This window comes from Lissotriton vulgaris, chromosome 6 (assembly GCF_964263255.1).
Source record: "Lissotriton vulgaris chromosome 6, aLisVul1.2, whole genome shotgun sequence".
Lineage (NCBI taxonomy): Eukaryota > Metazoa > Chordata > Amphibia > Caudata > Salamandridae > Lissotriton > Lissotriton vulgaris.
Window position 1 is genome coordinate 845,176,068 of NC_141694.1, and position 25,806 is coordinate 845,201,873.

The window sequence follows — 25,806 nt, forward strand, 5'->3', positions numbered from 1 at the left end:
GTGCAAACAAGGAGGACGGTCAACGCATTTCGGCGGTTGTCTTCAACTGGACCATAGAGTCCCGCAGTCTAAACTGTCCATTTAAAGTGATAAGAGCATAAGTCCCTTTTTCATTGCATTTAAAATAGACTAGACTGTTAACCCAACTAGTCTGTTCTTATTCAATGGCCATTTAGGATATACATTTTTGTAATAACTCTTTAAGGCAGAGAACCGTAATGGTAAAGTACCCTAAGACAAGAAAGGTAATAAAATTCGCATTCTCATATCATGGCTAAAATCATGTTATAAAATTCATAAAAACGGAAACATAAGGGTTTATATATATCAGAATGTACAGTATGTAACCTTCAATAGTCATAAAGACAAAGTAAATGGAAATCCTAGCGGAAAAGAGAGAAGAGGAAAGGTCAGGAAATGCCGGACAGAGAAGGGAGACCCAGGACCGGGGGGTGGGGGGGGAGGGTTGGGGGGGAAAAGTTGGGGGAGCGGGGGGATGGGTTTTGGGGGAGGAAGGGAAGTGATGGGGAAGGGAAGGGAGGGGGGTTTGGAAAATGGGAGAGGGAAAAGGGGGGAGAGGGAGGGGAGGGGGGTGAAGGGGGGGAGTGGGAAAGGAAGGGGCCGTGAAGAAAGGGAATGAGGAAGGGAAGAGCGAGGGGGGTTAACAGATAACTATGGGATGGATCAAGAGGAATTTGAATAATAAAGTGTCATGTGCATTGTGCAAAAACATCATTTGCAAATATTTTTTATGTGCAAAGACGCAGTAAATTTCTAGATCTTTTTTTAAAACCTTTTCTTAAAAAACTTTTTTTTTAAAAGAGTTTACCATCTCCCTGTGTTCAATCATGCTAAAGTAGACTTTCAAGAAACAAACACAGATAATGAGAGGGGAAAGTAAGAATTATCTATCCAGTATTTCTTAATCCATCCCTGAGTACCACATGTAATTTTAAAAAGGGCAAGGTTACCCTTGATCCTTCTATACAATTCTGCCCTGCTCAATATTAAAATTTTTTATTTATGTCTACACATCTCTCTCCCCTTATTTTCTTCTTCCCAAATATTTCCTCTATTTTAAGTTTATTGTTCAATTTATCCTAGCGGTGTTATCACACTGTACTTATGATTGTTCTGTCCCAATAGATTGAATATATTCTTCATGTCTTATCCAAGCGGTTACATTTCTACAGGTGCACATATAATTCCGCATCCTGGTTGTGTCCAAAAGGACTCTCAGTGCCCAGTGCCAGGATGAACCTCGATTCTGCTCTTCTTAAGTCCAAGGTTCTATCTCCACCTCTTTCATTGTGTTTTACCAATTTTGCACCAAAGAATTTTAGTTCTTGGTTGTTGCTGGATTGTTTCTCCATAAAGTGTTTTGCCATTGGGTAAGAGAGATCCTGATTCTTAATTGCCCTTAGATGTTGTAATATGCGCAATTTTAGTTTGTTTATTGTGCTCCCAACGTATAGTTTTTGGCATGGACATTGTAGGACGTACACCACAAATTTGGATTCACATGTTATGTGGTCAGTGATGTTTTCCTTTTTTCCGTTTTGTAGTTGATATGAGAGAGTGTTGCAACCGTGCTCACAGGCTTTGCATTTCGAGCACTTCCAGAAGCCAGGTGTTGTTAGCCACGATTTTTAACCTTTCTCATTCTTTGAATTGTAGGTAGTTAGATGACTTTATGTGAGGATATCACCCAGTGAGGCTGTCTTCCTGTATGTTATCTTGGGGGTTGGTGGAAGTGTTTTTTTCAATGAGTCATCCAGCATCAAGATGTTCCAATTTTTCTTTATGATTTTTTTAAGACTTCTATTTTCTGAGTTGAAGTCCATAATGATGCGGGTTGTTTCCTCATTATCCACCCTTTCCGATGTTTCCAATAATGTGGATCTTGGTCTTTCTTTGATTTTCATTTTTGCTTCTTCAACAACCTCCATAGGATATCCTCTAGCCAAGAATCTTAGACCTGTGTCCTCAATGTTCTGTTCGATGTCATTATCTTCCGAGCAATTTCTTTTTACGCGGAGCATCTCCCCATAAGGGATGCTCCAATTTAGATGTTCCGGATGTCCACTGCTGGCATGAAGGACACTGTTAGTGGCAGTGGGTTTCCTATGTATTTTGGTACAAAGCCGTTGATTTTTGACAAAGACCTCCACATCTAGATATATCACTCTGGATTTGCTGCTTGAGGATGTGAATGTTAAATTTTGATCGTTATAGTTCAAATTGTTTATGAATTCTGTTAGAAAGGATTGATCTGCTTCCCATATGACGAATAAATCGTCAATATACCTTATCCAGGTTCTTATATTTGACTTGTACCTACTCTGTAGTATGTTTTCCTCCCATACCGCCATAAAGGGATTGGCGTATGTTGGGGCAACAGATGTCCCCATTGCAGTACCTTGCCTTAGGAGATAGACCTCCCCATTAAAAAGAAAAACATATATATATATATATATATACATATATATATATATATATATATATATATATTCACTGAAAAAACCATAGGTTATAGACCATATATAGTTAGGAATTCGCATTTACAAAACCTTATTTTACTCACACAAAACCATTGAAATTCCATATATAGTTAGTTGCACTAACTATATATCGCGCACCCGCAATCCACTGCTGATGATGTCACATATTACATCATTCATGACATGGTCAGTGACATCACTGATGACATCACTGATGACATCTCAAATGACATCACTGATGACATCTCAAATGACATCACTGATGACATCACTGATGACATCTCATTTGACATTACTGATCACATCACTGATGATATCATTCATGTGATAATACGATGAACCTCTTCAGACTCTAATATAACCTTAGATACAATCAGTGTAAACAGACACTCACAGACTGTCACTCATCCATGGAGTTACTCACACACCTAGTCAGTCATGCAAAGAATCAATCACACCTCCATTTCCTCAACTATACAGTTATACAAACTTTACTTATTCAAACATATACTAACACATATTTACTCTCTTATACAATCCCTGATACAAGTTCACAATGATCCATACAGCCACTCACACATTCACTGGCTCTTATGCACAGTTATTTATATATGTCAACTCTCACATGTACTGTGTTTTACATATGTACTTACTTTGACATGTAGCACTGAGATATCCATTCACTCACCAATACACTCATGCACACAGTCAACCGCCCATACAGCTGTTTCCACATGCACTTTTGAAACCATACATCTAGTGAATCAACTGCTCACACATCTATGCACAGAGTCATACACCTCCCAGCCACCCACACACACCCTCAGTCTCCCATACAAATACTTGGGCAACCAATCAATAACCCATATAGTTACTCATATAGCTACTTATCAACACATGCAACAGTTTACAGAACAACAGACATAATGATGCACAAATTAAGACAGTTTAGTCACTAACCCATGCACTCAGTGAGACACATTTAATCACTCACTCATACAGTCAGTCATGCACCTACTAAATCCTTCATCCAGACACTTATACATCCACTCATTCTTCAATATGTAAGACATATTTTAACTTTACAGAAACATACAGCCACTGGATGTTGTCATCAGTGATGTCATCAGTGATGTCATTTGAGATGTCATCCGTGATGTCATCAGTGATGTCACTGACCATGTCATGAATGATGTAATATGTGACATCATCAGCAGTGGATTGCGGGTGCGCGATATATAGTTAGTGCAACTAACTATATATGGAATTTCAATGGTTTTGTGTGAGTAAAATAAGGTTTTGTAAATGCGAATAACTAACTATATATGGTCTATAACCTATGGTTTTTTCAGTGAATTTTCAAGGTTTTGTAAATGCTAATTCCTAACTATATATGGTCTATAACCTATGGTTTTTTCAGTGAATTTTCAAGGTTTTGTAAATGCTAATTCCTAACTATATATGGTCTATAGCCTATGGTTTTTTCAGTGAATATATATATATACATACATATATAAACATATATCATCTGTATATCTATATAAATACAAACATAAATGCATGCATACATATACTTATATGCATACAGATGCATGTTATTTACATGAAAGTTGAAAAAACACTAATAAAAGCAAAGCTAAAAAGCCACCTCATTACAAACAGAATGGCTTTAACTTAAACGAGGGCGAGATCTATTGCATTTTCAATGCTTGTTTACTTTGGTTCCATCAAGAAGGCATTCAGATGTGTCACACATTTGCCATAAATTCTGAATGTTAGCACTCTAGTTGCACATTAGATCACTGTAGTAAAGCTACTGCTCACCAGGGACGTCTGCTGCTGGTATTCAAAGTGCATGTTTCAGTCTGCATGTCAGAATTTTTTTAATGAAATAGAAGAGGATTTGAGAAGTCACTCAAAATGATCCCTAATTTTTCTTTCTGAAGCACTAATCATACTTTCTATGGCAAAATTAACCCCCTCATGTTGTTCCTTTTTAAATTGAGTGTTTTCAGACTTACCACTTCATTCCAATCAAGATGGCTTCTGGTGTGCCATACTTTTGTCATAAGTAAGACTGTTAGCGCTCTAGTTGTTCTTTAGAACACTCTGGGACATTCTGTCATTGGGCTATACTTGGGGTACATCTGGGTGATATTTGGGCTACATTTAGGCTCTTTTGTCTCTGGTGGCCATCTTGGGAGACTGTATGTCAGAATTTTTTAATGAAATTGAAGAGGGTTTGAGAAGTCACTCAAAATGTGCCCTAATTTTTCTTTCTGCAGCACTAATAATACCTTCTATTGCATAATATACCCCCTCATTTTGTTCCTTTTTAAATTAAATGTTTTAAGAGTTACCACTTTATTCCCATCACGATGGCTCCAGGTGTGCTATACCTTTGTAATAAGTAGGACTGTTAGCGCTCTAGTTGTTCTTTAGAACACTTTGGGACATTCTGTCATTGGGCTATACTTGGGCTACATCTGGGTGATATTTGGGCTACATTTGGGCTCTTTTGTCTCTGGTGGCCATTTTGGGAGACTGCATGTCAGAATGTTTTAATGAAATAGAAAAGGATTTGAGAAGTCACTCAAAATGTGCCCTAATTTTTCATTCTGCAGCACTAATCATACTTTCTATGGCAAAATATACCCCCTCATGTTGTTTCTTTTTAAATTAAATGTTTTAAGAGTTACCACTTTATTCCAATCAAGATGGCTTCAGGTGTGCCATACCTTTGTAATAAGTAGGACTGTTAGCGCTCTAGTTGTTCTTTAGAACACTCTGGGACATTCTGTCATTGGGCTATACTTGGGCTACATCTGGGTGATATTTGGGCTACATTTGGGCTCTTTTGTCTCTGGTGGCCATTTTGGGAGACTGCATGTCAGAATGTTTTAATGAAATAGAAAAGGATTTGAGAAGTCACTCAAAATGTGCCCTAATTTTTCATTCTGCAGCACTAATCATACTTTCTATGGCAAAATATACCCCCTCATGTTGTTTCTTGTTAAATTAAATGTTTTAAGAGTTACCACTTTATTCCAATCAAGATGGCTTCAGGTGTGCCATACCTTTGTAATAAGTAGGACTGTTAGCGCTCTAGTTGTTCTTTAGAACACTCTGGGACATTCTGTCATTGGGCTATACTTGGGCTACATCTGGGTGATATTTGGGCTACATTTGGGCTCTTTTGTCTCTGGTGGCCATTTTGGGAGACTGCATGTCAGAATGTTTTAATGAAATAGAAAAGGATTTGAGAAGTCACTCAAAATGTGCCCTAATTTTTCTTTCTGCAGCACTAATAATACCTTCTATTGCATAATATACCCCCTCATTTTGTTCCTTTTTAAATTAAATGTTTTAAGAGTTACCACTTTATTCCCATCAAGATGGCTTCAGGTGTGCCATACCTTTGTAATAAGTAGGACTGTTAGCGCTCTAGTTGTTCTTTAGAACACTCTGGGACATTCTGTCATTGGGCTATACTTGGGCTACATCTGGGTGATATTTGGGCTACATTTGGGCTCTTTTGTCTCTGGTGGCCATTTTGGGAGACTGCATGTCAGAATGTTTTAATGAAATAGAAAAGGATTTGAGAAGTCACTCAAAATGTGCCCTAATTTTTCATTCTGCAGCACTAATCATACTTTCTATGGCAAAATATACCCCCTCATGTTGTTTCTTTTTAAATTAAATGTTTTAAGAGTTACCACTTTATTCCAATCAAGATGGCTTCAGGTGTGCCATACCTTTGTAATAAGTAGGACTGTTAGCGCTCTAGTTGTTCTTTAGAACACTCTAGGAGGCTGCAGTAGAACACAAAGGAATCAACTGACAGTCTCTGTCCTTGTTGGATGTACATGTTTTACTGAGAATGTCAGACTTCATTTTCACATGACTGAGAAAGATAATGTGAATTTACAGAAAATATGCTTTCAGTTTAGCTTATAGATCCCCTTCCAAACCACTGTGGGAAAATCATGAGATATTAGTTTTCTTTCAAACAATATTCATGATATCACAGCAGAAGGTTTTTTCACATGGTAAAATCACCTTAGAACCCACCACAATTCCTAAAACGAGTATGGTACCATCAACAAATGATTTATAATGTAACTAAAGTCCTAAAACCCTCTATTAACTACAATGCTTTTTAATGAGGTGCTATCATGTATATTGGTCCCAAGATGGCTGCCAACACTTCTTGGATGAAGTGCTGACAGCCAATCAGATCAGATGTGTGGTTAGGCTCCGCCCAGATATATATCTTTTTTTGAACCTAAATTACTCAAAATCCACTGGAGCACATATATTGAGACCTAGCAAAGGCACATCGGGCTAACAGTCCCTACAATTTTGCCAAGTTTCATGCAAATCCATTCAGCCGTTCGAGCTAAAAGTGAGGCCAACCGCCCTATGGAAATTAACATGGGAAAAACGCGTTTTGGGACCCTCCTTTTTTCTCGGCCCCCCCTTGATGAAACCCCCCCAAATTGTCAGGGGCTGCTCAGAAACAAAATGTTCCATTTTCCTGAAAATTTCAGCCAATTCCGTCCACAAACGCCAAAGTTATTAGACATAGAATTTTCAAAAATCCCATAGAGAAAAAAATCCTAACTATATATACCTACTGGCGACCGCCAGTAGGTAATATATATTATATATATATATATATATATATATATATATATATATATATATATATATATATATATATATATATGTATATAATTATTTTACATACCAAATAAAAACGATTTGTGCTATTCCTATTATTCCACAAATCACCCAGTTTAGATCAGGTGTCTCCAACCAGTCAGACACCTTCAGAGTAGCTCACCGCCTTGAGTTAACTATTAAATAAGCACAGGGTCGTACTTTTCTTTTAAACTTAAGGAGAAGTCTGTGTTCATTTTAAATTAATATCATCAGGCTGCCAATAGCAGGGCCTGATAAAGAGCAGTGCTCATTCAGATATTTGACCCAGGCTGTGGCTGGGTCACAGAGGTGAACAACTGTAGCACTGAGGTATTTAACTCTTAAATAAAAGCCCTTGTCAACTCAGTATTAAAGCTGTGAACAAAATGATGTTGCTGAATGTTTTCCAATGAAAGACAATTTAAATGGAAAAAACCTTAATGATTAAGTTAACTTTTCATTTCAATTTCCTCCCATTTCAAAGCATTGCATTTACAAACAGCAGGCCCCTTGATCCCAGTGGCCAGTAGACATTATGCTCTAAATATTACGGAAAAATACAGCTATATTTTTTACATGAGAGACATTTAAAGTGCAGACAAATGTTCAGTATTCTGAACTTTTGCAGATTATTTTTTTGCACTTTAAATTCTCCCATTAAAAAAAAAAAACAAATTGTATGTTTGTGTTATGCATGTAATGTGGCCACATATGGTGAAAGGTATGTCCGTGGTACAAGTACATACCACACAGGCTCTCAGTCACCTGTACAAATATATCCCATACGCACAAATGTACATACATCCCCAAAGACCGCACACTCACTGACATCACATGGCAGCCCTTTCATAGTGCCTTTAGTCATAGCATTTTGTTCAAACCCTAGTGTCTGGCCCTATGAACATTAGGCTTAAAGTCAATGAAGCTGGGCGTAGGGGTATCTGGTAGCAATGCACAAGTTGTTTTGCTTTCAGTTGCCCACGATGATTTTCACTGATCAGAAGTAACTTTCACTACAGAAAATGTTGGAGACCCCTGGCCTAACAAATATGCTGTTGTAACTTTTTTAAAACTGCTTGTGATTGATTTCTCAAAATGGTGTTACATCAATACAAACAAAAATTCAGAAAACAATTTTTCTTTCTTTTTTTGCATACAGATAGGTTAATGCCCATCAGAAGAAGACCATCTGAAAGGCCATCACAAAGAAGGTGCATTCACTGGGGGTCAAAAAGCCCTGCAGCCTCCACTGCAGAAAGAGAGAGGAGGAACTTAAGCACTTATGATGCTTCAGTGGATGTTCCACAGGTCACATTGGTATATTGGCAATAGTGAGCATGTAAGCCAAAAATGACTAGAAATATAAGAATAAATGGCTAAATGTTTTATTAAAAACATATTATTAAAAGCATACAACAAATATGTTTTTACTACAAAAAATAGAATTCAATGTTTGTTAAAATTGATAGGTTTATTTGATGTCTTAAAACAGACAGGATTGTGAACACATTGGTGACAGAGTAACACATACCCAAAAACATAATTTTTATGTCCTTTGTTAAGTCCAGATGATAAAGCAATAATGAACAAAATTAGTTTAGTTAAAGGGACAGTATCCCATCTAGAAAACTACAAATCAGGTACAATAAATGGATCATTAGGAATTTTTAGAAATGAATCAAGGTTACACATTTTTCATATTGTGATTTGTATATGTTTTGCATTTAAAAAAAGATATCTGAGTCAGTGCCTTTAAAATGTGCTGTAACGTGTACCAACGTTTGCCTAAAATCAAAGCCAAATACACAGAGATGATAGACGGAATGCAGAGCAAATCAAACATTTACCCCCAGTCAAGAGATCTGGGTTATATAAATCCACCTTGACCCTGTTCCTCATAGGAACAGTCCAGCCCGAACTGTCAAGCCAGGTCCTCCCTGGACCAGACACAAGCATCCTGAGACCGGTTCCGGGGAATCACCCCTCATCAGCCAGGCTAGCTTGAATCCAGTGGCACAATGAGCGCGGAACCCACGCCTGGGCATACTCTGCACACTTACTTCAAGAAAGCAAGACACACACAGATGATGGACGGACTGCAGAGCCAATCAAACATTCACCCTCAGTCAAGAGATCTGGGTTAAATTCATCATTCATTTGCTCACCATGCCACCCAAGTTTAGACCCAGCCATATGAAAATCAGTTTTGACCCTATGCCTCATGGGAACAGTCCAGCCAGAACTGCCAAGCCAGGTCCTCCGTGCCACTGGAGTCAAGCTAGCCTGGCCGATGAGGGGTGATGCCCCAAAACTGGTCCCAGGATGCTTGTTTCCAGTCCAGGGAAGACCTGGCCTGGCAGTTGAGGCAGGACTGTTCCCATGGGGAACAGGGTCAAGACTGATTTGCATATGGCTGGGTCTGAACTGGAATGGCATGGGGAGCAGAAAAACGATGGGTTTAGGCCCAGATCTCTGTACTGGGGTGAATGTTTGACATTGTGCAGCATTCTGTCCATCAATTGTTCTTTTGCATTTAAATTGAAAGCCAGCATATTCTTAAAAGTTTCCAGAATGGTAAAACAAACTGGAAATAACAAGATATTTTGGAGTAAAATCTACAAATATTTTTGCTCTCTACTAAAGTGGATTAGAAATATATTAAGCCCTATCTATTTACTTACACTGTAGAAGTCATTTGAAAATATCAATAAAGTTTTTGATTGTTTTCAACAGCATAAGTAAATAAATGGGGTGTGATACACTAATAGGCAACTTAAGTACTGGATCCATAAAATTAATTTAAACATTTGAAAAATACTTACGTTACTTGAAGTAAGTGTTTACCGTTGTGAAATGCCCAAACAAAAGAAACAGGTTTTCAGTTTATACAAATATTGGTACAACATTTCAGTAAATATTAACACATATTGAAAGATGTTTTTAATGTGTTTAATAATAATGAATCAGCTATTTTTGCCTTGTACACTCAATGTACAACAGGCTATTTGCTTTATATTGATTTTTGTGACATAAGGTACTATTCAAAACAACCAATCAGAACCATTCAGAGGTGTTAAACAGTTCCTGGAGAAATTTGAAAATGTTTAAGAGAAATTATCAAAAATAAGATAGGAGAAATAATGGGAACCTACAAAACTGTGACCAACTGGTCCTGCATGCATGAGATAATGATCAAATTAAATCAAAGCTTGAAAGCCTTGAAGCAGGTGAAATATGAAAATGTTTTTAGAGAAAACTTCATGATCAGTTTTAATTACACAGATACAATACAACTACTGTATATGTCTTTACAGCAGCTTCAGGAGTAGGCAAAGAAGATCTTGGCCACGAGGGGGGGGGGGGTGGCAGCTGGCTGCTGTGTTTCAGGTGGTGAGACCTCAGACACCGATGGACCCAGTAGCATGGAGGGTGAGGTGACTGTTACGGAGACCACCAGCTCGTCAACATCTTCGGCGGCCTCTACAAGTTACCAGTCCCTAGTGATGGAGGACCCTACAGGAACTGCACCACCATCATCCTTGCCCATCACCCAGAGACCCTTCTCCACCCTCCCTCTTGCTCCCCCTCTGTTGCCTAAACCCGGACCTCTAAAAGGGCTGGGGTAAACTTCACCACAGGCACCTCACCTCACTCCCTGCCCCTGTCACCCCGGCTGTGCTGAGTGAGGAGGCTATTGACCTTTTATGTAGCATCTCTGTAGGCCAGGCTGTGATCGTGAACGGCATCCAGGGTCTTAGTTGCCAAATGCAACAAATGGTTTCATTACTGGATGTCATCCACAGTGCAATGTCTGGCATGCAGAGATTGCTTGCAAAAATAGCCTCCTCGCTGACGGCAGCCTACCAACCAGCTCAACCTTGGGCCCCAAACTACAGATACAAGCATTAAATACATTTTCAAAGAACACAACAATGTAGACGCAACATTAAACAAGGGAAGTATAGCACACTGAACAAATCTATTTCGGAAGGACACAATAAGGAAAAATATCGTCTTGCTTATGACCAAACTTCTCAAGCAAAAAAACAAAGTTGTTCTGGTTGTGGCATGGGACACTGTGAAAAAGAGTTCTGTAAAAAGAGCAAAACGCTATCAAGTTTGTATCTGATGAAGATGAATGTCAGTTGAGAGAGATAAAGATGATTATGTTTTGAGTGTGGGACGTCTGGTGGAATCTGTGGTGTTTTTCAGGACTCTCTGTCCCACAAGCCTGCTGCAAGGAGGAGGAGGGTCCAATGACCAGTTTCCCTGCGGGGTGCGCTGAAAAGTGCCCTACCATGTACCGCAATGTGGGGCATCCGGTGAAATCGATTGTGTCTTTCGGGACTCTTGTCCCACAACCTGCTGCGAAGAGGAGGCGGGCCAGTGACCAGTTCCCCCGCAACACGTGCTGAAAAACACCCTACTACCTACCCGGGTGCTGGATGCCAGGTGGAATCTGTGGTGCTTTTGGTACTCTCAGTCCCACAAGCCTGCTGTGAGGAGGAGGAGGGGACAGTGACCAGTTCCCCTGCGCAGCACACTGAAAAGCGCCCTACTACCTTCCACGCCACGAGACGTCTGGCGGAATCTGTGGTGCCTTTCGGAACTCTCAAACCCACAAGCCTGCTGCAAGGAGCAGCCAGTGACTAATTCCCCCACACTGTATGCTGATAAGCACCCTACCACGGCGAAGGACGACTAGTGGAATCTGTGGTGCCTTTTGGGACTCCCGCTCCCACAAGTCTGCTGTGAGGAAGAGGGGCCAGTGACCACTTCCCCAACGTGCTGAAAAGCACCCTACCACCTAATGCGGCGCAGGACATCTGGTGGAATTAGCAGTGCCTTTCGGGACTCTCTGTCCCACAAGCCTGCTGCGAAGAGGAGGAGGGGCTAGTGACCTGTTCCCCTGCGCCATGCACTGAAAATCGCCCTACCACCTACCACAGGACATCTGGTGGTATATGTGGTGCCTTTCGGGACTCTCGGTCCCACAAGCCTGCTGCGAGGAGCAGGAGGAGGGGCCAGTGACCAGTTCCCCCACCCTGCACACTGAAAAGTGCCCTACCAACTACCGCAGCATGTGTCATCTGGTATATTTTGTGGTGCCTTTTGGGACTTGCAGTCCCACAAACCTGCTACGTGGAGGAGGAGGGGCCAGTGACCAGTTCCCCGGCACCACGTGCTGAAAAGTGCCCTACCACCTTCCGAGTTGCGGGACACACCCTGACAAAGTACGGGCCAAGGGCAGGCCTATCTGCGTCCATCAGAGACTGGAGGAGGCTTTGTGGCCGACCCCCTCTTGGTTCTCAATTCTGGACACGTCCATTAGCCTTGAAAGGTCACACTGCCTGCCCTGATTGGTGTTCAAGTTGTCGACAGACAGTGGAAGAGCTCTTTGTTGGAGTAGTGGATGTTTTTTCCAGGATTTTGTCTTGAGCTACAGTGGCCCATCTAAAGGTACATTTCTTGCAGTGGTGTCAAGGGTGTATTTTGGAGGTGAGTGGCAATCCATTGTCCCTTTTTTTTTCTTTTTTTTTTATCCATGTGGGAGTCACACTTGACAGTGGTCTCTAGGTTTAGCTGCTGGGGCTTATTCCCCCCATGGTATTCATCTTGATGGGGAAACTTAAATTACTTGTGCGTGCTGTGAAGTCCCAGCCTAATCGCAACACAACTATGGATGCATTTTTGTCACGAGCGGTGGGCACGCTTGACAAGGATTCCAGTAGGCGGAGCGACGCCTTTCTCTCTCTTCTCATACTTCTCTGTTCACTGGACTCTCTGTGGCCTGTTGGTCAGGCTCTTTATCTGGAGGCTCGGAGGTAGTGATGCTGTCTGGTCTAGAGACTAGGCAAGAAGAGCAGCTCCTGGTGACTGTCGGAGTCCCCTTCCTTAGTCACTACAATCCCCTTAGAACTGGAAGTTATGAACATCCCCAGTATGGATGAGTTGGTACCTAGCAAAAGAAAAAGACAGGAATTGGGTAGCAAATAAAAACAACCGAGGGTTAACATGGCACAGTCGCCCACAGACTGAGGAATTCATCTACCAAGGGCATATTGGAAATTTTTTTAGAGTCTTTTTTAATACTTTGATTTCTGCTGTTAGTGTGAGGTTAACCCCGATTCGAGATAAGCTGGCTGCAGTGAAGTTGGAGCTTAATAAGTAATTATTCAAAAAGGAGCTTTAGAGGGAAGAAAAACTCACTCAACAGTCAATCAAAAACAACAAGACCTTGTTTTTAAGGCACCTATTGTCAGGATACACAATTTCAAAAACGGAGGCAAAGATTTACAAACTGTAAGTTCAATATAGTCCTCTCTTTCCTTTTATGAGGTAATTGCCAAACGTTTTCAGCCTTTATTTAAAACAGTTTTTGCAATTGACAGTCACCACTTTATGTAATATGTCTATCAATTTATCACAATGTGAAAAGAACCCAAAGGTTTCAAAAAGGAAGAAGAAAGGAAAAAGTGTGAAAAGACAAAATGACCCCTCGCATGCGCCTCAATAGAACAAGCTGGTACGTGGAACAGTGGCTCCTTGACGGTAAATATGTATAAATAAAAACTAATCCAGGAGGATCCAGGATGGGGTGACTTGTCTGCCTCTCACCAGGTTCTGTTACCCAGAATCACTTGCAAACCTAAATAAATGTCCAAAAAAACACTTTTTCCTCACATTTCTGTGGTGGAAAAGTTCTGTAATCTGCGTGGATCCACACATTTCCACCCACCCCACCCCAAGCTCCCCAAATCTTCAGAGATAAACAGTACCTCACTTGTGTGGGTAGGCCTAGTGCCCGCAACAGGAAACAGCGCAAAACGCAATCTGGACACACCACAATTTCACAGTGAAAAATGACCTTTTTTTGGCAAAGTACCTAGCTGTAGTTTTTTATTTAATCCTAGCTCTGCCGGCACCTAGGGAAACCTAGCAAACCTATACATTTTTGAAAATTGGACACCCAGGGAAATCTAGGATGGGGTGACTTGACTGCCTCTCACCAGGTTCTGTTACCCAGAATCCCTTGCAAACCTAAACAAAGTTTTTTAAAAACACATTTTCCTCACATTTCTGTGGTGGAAAGTTCTGGAATCTGCGTGGATGCACAAATTTCCACTCACCCCCCGTTCCCCAAAGTCTTCAGAGAAAAATGGTACCTCACTTGCGTGGGTGGGTCAAGGACCTGTAACAGGCAAGGGCCCAAAACCTATAGAGGCGACATCAAAATTACCTATCACAAAACAACCTGGTTTTGCAAAGGGGGTCCTCTGAGTTTTTGGCCCAGGGCTCGGCGGTCGTCTAGGGAAACCTACCAAACCTACACATTTCTGAAAACTAGACACCTGGGAGAGTCCATCGAAGTATGGCTTGCGTGGGTCCCCTAACGTTTTCCTACCCAGAATCCACTACAAACCTCAAATTTAGCTGGAAAAACCACTTTTTTCTCAGATTTCTATGTGGGAAAATTCTGGAATTTACGTGGATCCACTAATTTCCTCACACCCAGCATTTCCCCCAGGTCTCCCAATAAAAATGATAACTCACTTGCGTGTGTGTGTCAAGTACCCACGACAGGCAAGGGCCCAAAACCGATTGAGGGAACATCAAAATTACCTATCACAAAACAACCTGGTTTTGCAAGGGGAATCCAATTAAGTTTTTGACCCCGGGCTCGGCGGCCATCTATGGAAACCTACCAAACTCACACATTTCTGAAAACTAGATACCTGGGGGAGTCCAGCGAGGTATGGCTTGCGTGGGTCCCCTCACGTTTTCCTACCTAGATTCCACTGCAAACCTCAAATTTAGCTGAAAAAAACAGCCTAAGATGGCCGACAAGTCAGGGTCAAAAACCTAGTTGACTCCACTTACAAAACCAGGTTGTTTTGTGATAAGTCATTTTCATGTCTCCTCAATACGTTTTGGGCCCTTACCTGTCGCGGGTACTTGAACCACCCATACGAGTAAGGTTTTTGGCCCCAGGCTCAGCAGCCATCTTAGGAAACCTACCAAGCCCACACATTTCTGAAAACTAGACACACTGGGGAGTCCAGTGTGGGTCCCCCAATGTTTTGCTACCCAGAATCCCCTGCAAACCTCAAATTTAGCTGAAAAAAAACACTTTTTCTCAAATTTCGGTGTGGGAATGTTCTGGAATCTACGTGGATCCACAAATTTCCTACCACCCAGTGTTTCCTCAGGTCTCCGGATAAAAATGGTACCTCACTCGCGTGGCTGGGTCAAGTACCCGCGACACGCAAGAGCCCAAAACGTATTGAGAAGATATCAAAATGACCTATCACAAAACAACCTGAATTTGCAAGGGGGGGGTCACCTGGGTTTTTGGCCCCGGGCTCAGCGGCCATCTAGGGAAACCTACCAAACCCACACATTTCTGAAAACTAGTCACCTGGGGAGTCCAGCGAGGCATGGCTTGCATGGGTCCCCTAACGTTTTCCTACACAGAATTCCTTGCAAACCTCAAATTTAGCTGAAAAAAATCACTTTCTTCTCAAATTTCTGTGTGGGTAAGTTCTGGAATCTACGTGCATCCACAAATTTCCTACCACCAGGTGTTCGCCCAGGTCTCCCGATAAAAATGGTGCCTTTCTCACGTGGATGGGTCAAGTACCCGCGACAGGCAAGGGTCTAAAACGTACTGAGGAGACATCAAAATTACCTATCATAAAACAACCTGGAATTGCAAGGGGGGCACCTGGGTTTTTGATCCCGGGCTCGGTGGTCATCTAGGTAAACTGCCAAACCCCACTAGACAGCCTGGGGAGTCCAATGAGGTATGGCTTGCATGGATCCCCCAATGTTTCCCTACCCAGAATCCCCTGCAAACTTCAAATTTAGCTAAAAAAACATATTTTCTACATATTTTTGCATGGAATCACCGTGCTGGCACAAATGTCCTACTACCCAGCGTTGCCCTTGTTCTCCTGATTAAAATGATACCTCACTTGTGTGGGTGTCCAAAGCAGACCTGGCTAAAAACGTTTTTTTTTTAAATGTAGCGCTTAGAATTCTCGGTGCTATACTCTAAATCCCTATGTTTTGGGCTCTTCCTAGTCACAGGCCTTGGGCCTACCCACACAAGTGAGGTATCATTTCACTCGGGAGAACAAGGGGAACGCTGGGTGGTAGGAAATTTGTGCCGGCACTGTGATCCCACGCAACAATGTATGGAAAAAGTGTTTTTTTCAGCTAAATTTGAGGTTTGCAGGGGATTCTGGGTAGGAAAACATTGGGGGACCCACGCAAGCCATACATCGCTGGACTTCCCCGGGTGTCTAGTTTTCAGAAATGTTTGGGTTTGGTAGTTTCTCAAGATGGCCAAAGAGCCCAGGGACAAAAACCCAGGTGAGCCCCCTTGCAAAACCAGGTCGTTTTGTGATAGGTAATTTTGATGTCGCCTCAATTGGTTTTGGATCCTTGCCTGTCACGGGTACTTGACCCACCCACGCGAGTGAGGTATCATTTTTATTGGGAGACCTGGGGGAACACTGGGTGGGAGGAAATTTGTGAATACACGTAGATTCCAGAACTTTCCCACACAGAAATTTGAGAAAAAAGTGATTATTTCAGCTAAATTTGAGGTTTGCAGGGGATTCTGGGTAGGAAAACGTTAGGGGACCCACGCAAGCCATACCTCGCTGGACTCCCCGGGTGGCTAGTTTTCAGAAGTGTGTAGGTTTGGTAGGTTTACCTAGATGGCTGCCAAGCCCGGGGCCAAAAACACATGGTACTCCCCCTTGCAAAACCAGGTTGTTTTGTGATAGGTTATTTTGATGTCGCCTCAATAGGTTTTGGGCCCTTGTCTGTCGCAGGCACAAGGCCTACCCACACTAGTGAGGTACCATTTCTCTCGGAAGGCTTTGAGGAATGTGGGGTGGTGGAATTTTGTGGATCCACGCAGATTCCACCACTTTCCACCACAGAAATGTGAGGAAAATGTGTTTTTTTTACACATATTTTTAGGTGTGCCAGGGATTCTGGGTAACAGAACCTGGTGAGAGCCAGTCAAGTCACCCCATCCTGGATTCCCCTGGGTGTCTAGTTTTCAGAAATGTATATGTTTGCTAGGTTTCCCTGGTGCCGGGAGAGCTAGGGTTCAAAATCTACAGCTAGGTACTTTGCAAAAAAAGGGTCAGTTTTCACTGTGAAAATGTGTTGTGTCAACGTTGCGTTTTGGGCCGTTTCCTGTCGCGGACACAAGACCTACCCACACCAGTGAGGTACCATTTTTCTCGGAAGGCTTTGAGGATTGTGGGGTGGGTAGAATTTTGTGGATCCATTTAGATTCCAGAACTTTCCACCACAGAAATGAGAGGAAAATTTGTTTTTTGGGGACAAATTTTTAGGTTTGCAAGGGATTCTGGGTAACAGAACCTGGTGAGAGCCAGTCACCCATCCTGGATTCCCCTGGGTGTCTAGTTATTAAAAATGTACAGGTTTAGTAGGTTTCCCTACGTGCCAGCTGCGCTAGGGCCCAAAATCCACAGGTAGGCACATTGCTAAAAAAAAGTCTGAGCCTAGTGGGCTTTCTGCCACCCTGAAGGGGTATCGAGGGAGGGGGTTTCATCCCGATATGCCCCCAAAGGGGGCAGAAAGACTGGTGCTATTTTTTGTGGGGGTGGGGGCAGCCCCCACCCCAACGCATAAAAAAGCCTGCGTAATTGCTGGTTCCTAGTTGACTTTCTGCCCCCCAGGGGGCAGATCAGGGGCCACTGCCCCCATCTGCCCTCCCAGGGGGCAGAAAGACTGGAATTTCTCTGGGGGTTTGGTGGGTGTATTGTCATGCCCATTTTGGGCAGCCCCTACCCCTACACGAATAAAACAAAAAAATCTGTGGTTTCTAGTGGGCTTTCTGCGCCCCCCGGGAGGCCAGATTGGGGGCTACAGCTCTCATCTGACTCCCGGGGGAAGAAGGACTGTCATTTTTGTGTGGGGGAATGGGGTCATTGGAGTGCCCGTTTCAGGCCGACCGCACCCTAAAAATAATTGCAAAAAAAAATCCCTGGTGTTTAGTGAGTTTTCTGCCCCCCGGGGGGCGTAAAGCCTGTAATGGTGAAAGGGGGTGAGGGCATTGGCATGCCCATTTCGGGCAGCCCCCACCCTAAATATAATTGTGCAAAAAAAACCCTGGCGACAAGTAGGCTTCCCCCCCAAAGGGGCAGATTAGGGGCCAATGCCCCATCTGCCCCCGGGGGGGGCTGAAAGGCTGTAATGGTGGCAGGTGGGTGGCGGCATTGGTGTGCCTGTTTCGGGCAGCCCCCACCCTAAAACAAAATGTTCGAAAAACAAATCCCTGGTGTTTAGTGGACTTTCTGCACCACCGGGGGGCGGAAAGACTGTAATGATTGCGGGGCTGGGTGGGGGCACAGGCATGCCCGTTTTGGGCAGTCCCCACCCTTATTTGTATATTCTAAACAAATCCCTGGTATTTAGTGGGCCAGATTGGTGGCTACTGCCCCATCTGCTCCCCAGGGGGGGCAAAAAGTCTACATTTTGTAAAATTTAATTGGGGGGAGCAAAGGCCCTTGCCCAAGGGGCCGCTCCCCCTTCCTTGGTGTCTAGTGGTTAGATGCATGCTTGGGGTTCGCCCTCCTGTGGCGATCCCCAAGCAGGGATCCACTGGGGAGGGGTACCATTGGAAAGGGGATTCTCCCCTTTCCAACAATACCTCTCACATCTTTCTAATTGCTCAGTGGGCTCATTTCAGTTTTGGTTTCACTAAAATGACATCAGCGCGACGTGCGCGCCAATCGTCATTTCAGAGAAACCAGGGGGGCCTCGGGAGTTGGGGAAGCTCTTCCCCAGCTCCCTTGGCTCTTTTGGTGTAAAGGGAATCCCTCTGGTGCCCGCGCCAGAGGGATTTCCGGGGCGATGTGTCATGACGGGCTGGAGCCATCATGAGCACACGCCCACCGTGTATCATGACGGCTCCAGGCCGTCATGAGCACAGATAGGGTTAAGCCCCAGCTCCCTTCAGTCCAGTGTTGGTCATTGCAGCTATATACCAAGGAGACTGATCCTTGTTTCCGGTGTTTCCTGAGCCTTTGATATCCTTGTTTCCAGTGATTCCTGAGATTTAGTTAATCCTTGTTCCTTGATTCCTGAGCTATAGCTATTCCTTGTGCCTGACTTAGCACTGCCTGCAGTGCTACATTGTTTCCTGAGTTCCTGAGCTATAGTTCTTCTTTGTTCCTGAGCTTCAGTTATTTCTTGTTCCTGATTTGCACTGCTTGCAGTGCTCTCTTGACTCCTTGTTTCCTGAGCTGTAGCTATTTCCTCTTCCCTTGAAACAGCACTGCCTGCAGTGCTACCTTGACTACTGAAGCTTCGGTAATTCCCTGTTCCTGAACCAGCACTGCCTGCAGTGCTACCTTGACTTCTGAAGCTTTAGTAATTCTCTGTTACTGAACTGGCACTGCCTGCAGTGCTACCTTGACTCCTGAAGCTTCAGTAATTCCCTATTCCTGAACTAGCACTGTCTGCAGTGCTACCTTGACTCCTGAAGCTTTAGTAATTCCCTGTTCCTGAACTAGCACTACCTGCAGTGCTACCTTGACTCCTGAGTTTTAGTAATTCCCTGTTCCTGTACGAGCAATGCCTACAGTGCTACCTTGACTCCTGAGCCTTGTCTCAATTCTTGCTCCTGCCCCAGCACTGCCTTCTGTGCTACTTTGTTTTCTTGATTCCTGAACCTGCACTATTCTAGTGTACCCTTGTGGCCTGCCGTTCTGTATAGCCTTTTCCAGTGCCTGCCTTTCTTCGCGTTTCCTTGGTTCCAGGTCCTAGTTTGCTATCTTTCTATTCTGCTGTCTTGCTTCTGTTGTCTTGTGTGTTTGTTGCCTGATTCCTGCCAGGTGTGCCCTGTGGTTTCCTTCCTTTCCTGTTGAGCACTCCTCCTTCCTAGCTCCTTGTCTATTGTGCTTGTGTTTGGTTCTACCCCTTTACTTTTTCTGCCTTGCATGTTCCTGTTTGATCGTCAGGATCCGTGGGCACAGCTGACTACCTAGGTGGTGTTTCTTGTTCACTGTGAGTATTGTCTTTGAGTTACAGTTATAACATCACCATAGGTATAAGCTCCACAGACCCTGCCTTTGCATACATATCCTATATGTGGGTATTTTCAGTCAGTATCTGTAACAGCAATTGTGGGTGAGGAACTTACTGAGCTTCAGTCTTACCATGTGGAGCTCCTGAGTGCTTTACCCCACATTCCCTTTATTGTAATGTTGTATAATATATATGTCTTGCATATCCGTCCTGGGTGTAGTTAGTCTGAATGCTAAATTGCCTTGTGAGTGCCCTTCCACTCTGAGTCTTAGCCATCTTGTTCACTGTACAGTCTTCCCCTTTGGATCCCTTTTTCTCCTCTGACTCCCTGTGTGATCCTGGGCAGTGCTGTACTACTCTTTCTGTGCACTGAACATTTTCTACCCAGTCCAAGTCCTTGCTTAAGTCCCTGACTGTGGTCCTGACATAGTCCCGGACTGTCCCTGACACAATAGTTTCTTTATTGAAGGGTACAAGACTTTTTTTACTCCGGCAACGGAATCTTGGTTTGGAACGGCAAATGTGGGCCTGGATACTTTTGTATCTTTGGCAATAAAGAGAAAGTTGAATGTGATAAACACAGGGGGCCCCACTATCCAGGGTAGAACATTTCCCACCCTTGGTCACTCAAAGCTGACACTGTTGAATTTTTTACAACACTCAACCCCATCCAAATGATGTTAGTATCATTCAGGCCCTGGGGTCGCTACTAAGGAAATTGCAGGGTTCTAACACAGGTGCAGTGAATATTATGGTGGCAGGAGCTTTAAATGTTCATTTGTGTGGGGATCCCAGGGTGAGGAGGAACAACAGTGGGGTTGTATGTTACTGCCAGGCCATCACTTTGAACATTCATCCCAAGGTTCATTATTGAATAGACTGCTGATTTAGTTTAATCTAGTGTTTACCCTGGAGAAGAATTCCTTTAGTGTGAGCGTCTTACATTCTACTTTTATTGGGCGTGGTTGTGAGACATTTATTGACTTTGTGTCTCAGCTTCACTTTTCTCACTTATTATTAAGGCGGAGAAACCTATGAGCCCTTTCAGCGAATAGAACCCAGGATGTATGTTTTTAGGTTGGTCCTCCTTGGTTTAAAAGTGCCCTGTGGGATCCGGCGGTATCACCACCATTGTGTTGCAGGTGAGGAGATTGAGGTGGTCTCAGTTAGACCTGATATCTTCTACAGATCATTGTATACCCATTGTGAAAACAAATTTTGACTATTTCTACAGGATAACAGCTTGCCTGGGGAAGTATTGGGGGCAATGGAAGTTATCTCCAACTTGGCATCCAGTCTTCTGGAGGCCCAAGTGCCTCGGGGGACCAAAGACAGGCCCAGATGGTATGACAAAGTTTGTACCTTGGTGTGAAAGTAGTTTATGTATGCTCTGAATGCCAAGCCTAGACATCACACTCTTGTGAGGAATAGTTGTTTCAAATACACAAAGGAGCTTGTGAGGAGGAGAAATGTCATAAGGGACGTAGCATGGGAAGACCTGCTTGAAGCCAGTACCCTAAAAAATTGTTCTAAATTTTGGAAATTATTAAATAGCCCATTTCTGGCCTCAGAATCCACAGCATCTCACAGAGGATAGCTGGGTTTCCTTTTTGGAGAAGTATTTTGAGACCTCAGATGTGATTGGAGGAAGGGAGGAGGAGATGTTAGTTGGTACTTACAAACTGAGATTCTCCTTTGAGCAAGTGAAGGCAGGCATAAGAGGGGTAACTAAGTCAAAGGACCCGACGGCATCCCTCCTGATATGTTCATTGGTGACTCCGAGGTATGGGCCCCGGTTTTAACCTCACTGGTTAATGTGGCGGTGAGGGAGAGCCCGCCAGTTCCATGGCCTTCTTCTAATATTATCCTTGTCTTTAAAAAGGGAAATAGGGGGGCGTGGCTTGGCGAGCCAGCATGGCGCATGTGCTCTAGACGAGCTCCGTCCGGCCCGACGATTATCCTCCACTTATCCTGACTCCCGCAATACTTTGGCGGCCCCCGGGGCTCTCACGTAATTTCTGCACTTGGCGACACTGTCCTTGCGGTGTTTTTGGTGTCCGAAGGTCCTGGGGCTGGAGCTCGGAGATCCCGTTGTTGTGCGGCCCAGACGCAGCAGGTGGAGCTGGGGCCTCGAGTTTGGTGACGGCACCGGATGGGTAGATTTGCGGCAGCGGCAATACCTGGTGGGTCCGTGTGATAGAGGGCCTAGCATACGGCATTTGGGGGGCGCATCGGCCCCCAGGGAGTTGCTGGAGCCGGTTCAGACCGTGTGTGGAGTGCCCTGGATCGGATGTGGAACCGGAGCCGGCGATCAGAGGAGGCCTAGGAGACGGGAGCGGAGTGACGAGCCCGGGGTGGCGGACCCGGCGACCGGGAGTGGTGCGTGTCCCGGGGCGCTGCTGGGGCCTCTGTGACAGCCCCCCCCCGCTTAAGACGATGACATGCCTGCGTGGGGGCCCTGTTAAGTGAGTGATCACCCGGCCTGTCTGCTGACCCACGTGTGAGGCCTGGCGTGCGGGCAGAAGCCGGTGGCCAAAATTGGGACGCGCCCTGCGCTGGCGAGCGGCTGATGCGGTTGGATTGTGCACCCGCCTGAGTACTTGGAGGCCAGTGACCTGGTCTGGTTGGTTCCCTGGGGCCCTTTCGAGGAGAGCAGAGTGGTGTGTGGGCCTGGGCACGTAGCCTAATGCTGCTGCCTGGGTGGTAGGCCGGATGTTGCTGTAATCGTGGTGAGGGGCCCTGAGGAAAAGGAGCCCCCTCGTGGTGTTGGCCCCCCCCCAGCCAAGCGCCTCCTGATAGCGGGGCCTGGTGGTGACGACCACCGTGGACTGCAGTGGCGGCATTGCGGACTGGCTGGGCCTCTGGGACGCCCGCGGAGCTTTCAGCGGTGACCAAGGGCTCGCAGGAGATCGTGGGGAGGCCTCCTTGGTGGAGCCGGACTAGATTTAGACCCACAGTAACAGGCTTGCACCCCACAGGTGAGGAGAGTGGAGGAGGGGCCAGTGTGGTATTTGACAGTCCCCTTCTGGCGCGGGAGGAACTCTTGCAGAGGTCCGGGTGAGCAGACTGCGTCAGGTGGAGGTGCGGGAGTGCTGCTCTGTAGCGGGAGAGCTGCGGACCCTGACTGGAGGAGCCTGTTGGCGGATAACGACCAGCGTTGACTTTGGGGTCCCCTTCGTGAAGTGTGGTTTGGTGGAGGGGGCGCTTGGGACTTGGCCCGGTTCGGTGAGTGCCCGGAGGCAGGTGGCTATGACAAGGGGCAGGGGCGATAGTGGCACCACAACCCATGGGCCCATTGATAAATTTACCGGGCCTGGTGGAGGGGCTGGAGCAGCTGGGGGACAGCAGGAACCTGGGCCAGATAATGCGGCGTTGATGGCGGCGATCACGCAGTCCCGGCGCAGAAGGTGCGGGCGTCACGCTCCTGCGGCAGGACTTGCGGAACGCTGTGTCTCGCATTACGGAGGCAGAGACTACGATTTCAGGGGTGGAAGACGATGTCGTGGCCCTGAAGCAGCAAGTAGCTAAGATGGAAAGCATCCAAAAAGGTCTGGCGCTGCGGACTGAAGATGCAGAGGGACAAGCGCAACGCAATAAATAACCTGTGCTTTGTTGGATTTCCGGAAGGCTACGAGAAAGGTGATATGGAGAAGTTCCTGACTCAATGGCTGGAAAGCTGGCCCCCCAACGCTCTGTCCCGCTCCTTTGTGGTAGAGTGGGCCCACAGAGCTCTGATCCAGAAACCTCCAGCGGGGGCCTGGGCACGACCAGTAATTGCGAAATTGTTGAATTATCACGACTGTGACATAATCCTGAAACAGGCCAGGGCCAAAGAACCTCTGTTGTATGAGAACAGTTGCATCATGATTTTTCCGGACTACACACGCCTGGTGCAGCAGCAGCGTCAGTCGTTCCAGGCGGCCAAGGCCCGTCCCCGGGACCTCAAACTTCTGTATGCCCTTCTATTTCCTGCCCGGTAACGGGCGGTGTTCCAAGCACGCACCCACTTCTTCGATACTCCGGAGGAGGTATTTAAGTGGACCGATGAGACGGTGAGGGTGCGACCACACACACCACCGGGGCTGGACTCGGACTCTTCCGTGAGTGAGGCCCATTCGAAGTCTTCCAGGGGGTCCCGCCGGGAGGGGAACTGGAGATCCCGATCGCGACAGCGCTCTGCTTCCGGTGGGGCCGTGTCCCGGGGATCCCCGGCTCCTGGACAACAAGCTGCGGACCTATGACTTGTGCATTGTATGTTTTGAATGATGTCTACCGGCTCCTTATAGGGGGCCTATAGCTGTGTTTTGACTCCTTTTGTGGGAGGGAGATGTGATATGGGCCGTTCCCCACTCTTCTTTGGTCTGGTACTGGGTGGGGGCAGGCCAAGATGGTATGGGTTGTAGGGTGGGGATCCATTGGCATGGGGGACTTTGGGGCCCACGTTTGGGGTCGGAAGTCAACCTAGCCGTGACAGGTACTTCAACTGTTTTGAGGTATGGGGGGGGCCAGTTGCTTGGGGAGGGGTTTGTTCTGGTTGGGGTTGGGTTGCACAGTCGCGGGGGTCCTGTACATTTAGTCTATGCACGTTCTTATGTCCCGGTATCCGTGAGACGAACAGAGCAGCTCCCAGATCGCGCATTGAGCTGACAAAGCTCCGGGGCCTCATAGTAGCCTTTGCATACTTAGCTGGAATGTGCGTGAGGTTTTAGACAAGATTAAGAGGGGAGCAGTGCTGCACCAAGCAAAATGAGCTGGGGCTGACATACTCCTACTACAAGAAACTCATTTACTGGGCACTAAAGCCCTGTGCTGGCAACGATACGGCTTCCAGCAGGTCTTTCATGCGGGATTTGTGAGGGGGTCCAGGGGTGTGGCTATCCTCATACACCGTAGAATCCCCTTAATCCACGGGAAACTGTGGGCTGACATGCAAGGGAGGTACCTGTTTGTTAGGGGCATGGTGGGGGAGGACCCCCTGGCGCTGGGTTATGTTTATGCCCCGCCGCCATTGTAGTGGTCACTGGTTGAGAAACTGTTCACGATCTGGGCGCACATCCCGGATGTGCTCGCAGCGGTTGGGGGCGACTGAAACGATGTCCTAGATGTTACCAAGGATAGGTTTAGGTCGGGGGGACCCAAGTTTAGGTCATTCCACGTAACTGCGGGATATGGTAGTGGGGCTGGACTGGGTAGACTCGTGGAGTCGCCTTCATGGGAAAAAACGGGAGTACACATTTCTCTCTGCTGTTCACAAATCCTTCTCCAGGTTGGATTATATTTTTGTACCTAGAGTAGCGGCTGGACGAGTGGAAACAGCGGCAATTCTCCCATGGGGCCTTTCAGATCATTCGCCGATTTACGTGGAGCTTCGGCTGGGCAGGGGGAGGCAGCCATTCCGCTGGCGCCTATCGATGTGGCACCTGCTACAGGAGGCATATACGTGAGGCGATTTCCGATTATTTTGCCGGGAATGTTGGTTCGGTCTCTAGCTCCAGGACGCTATGGGAAGCATTGAAACCCACGT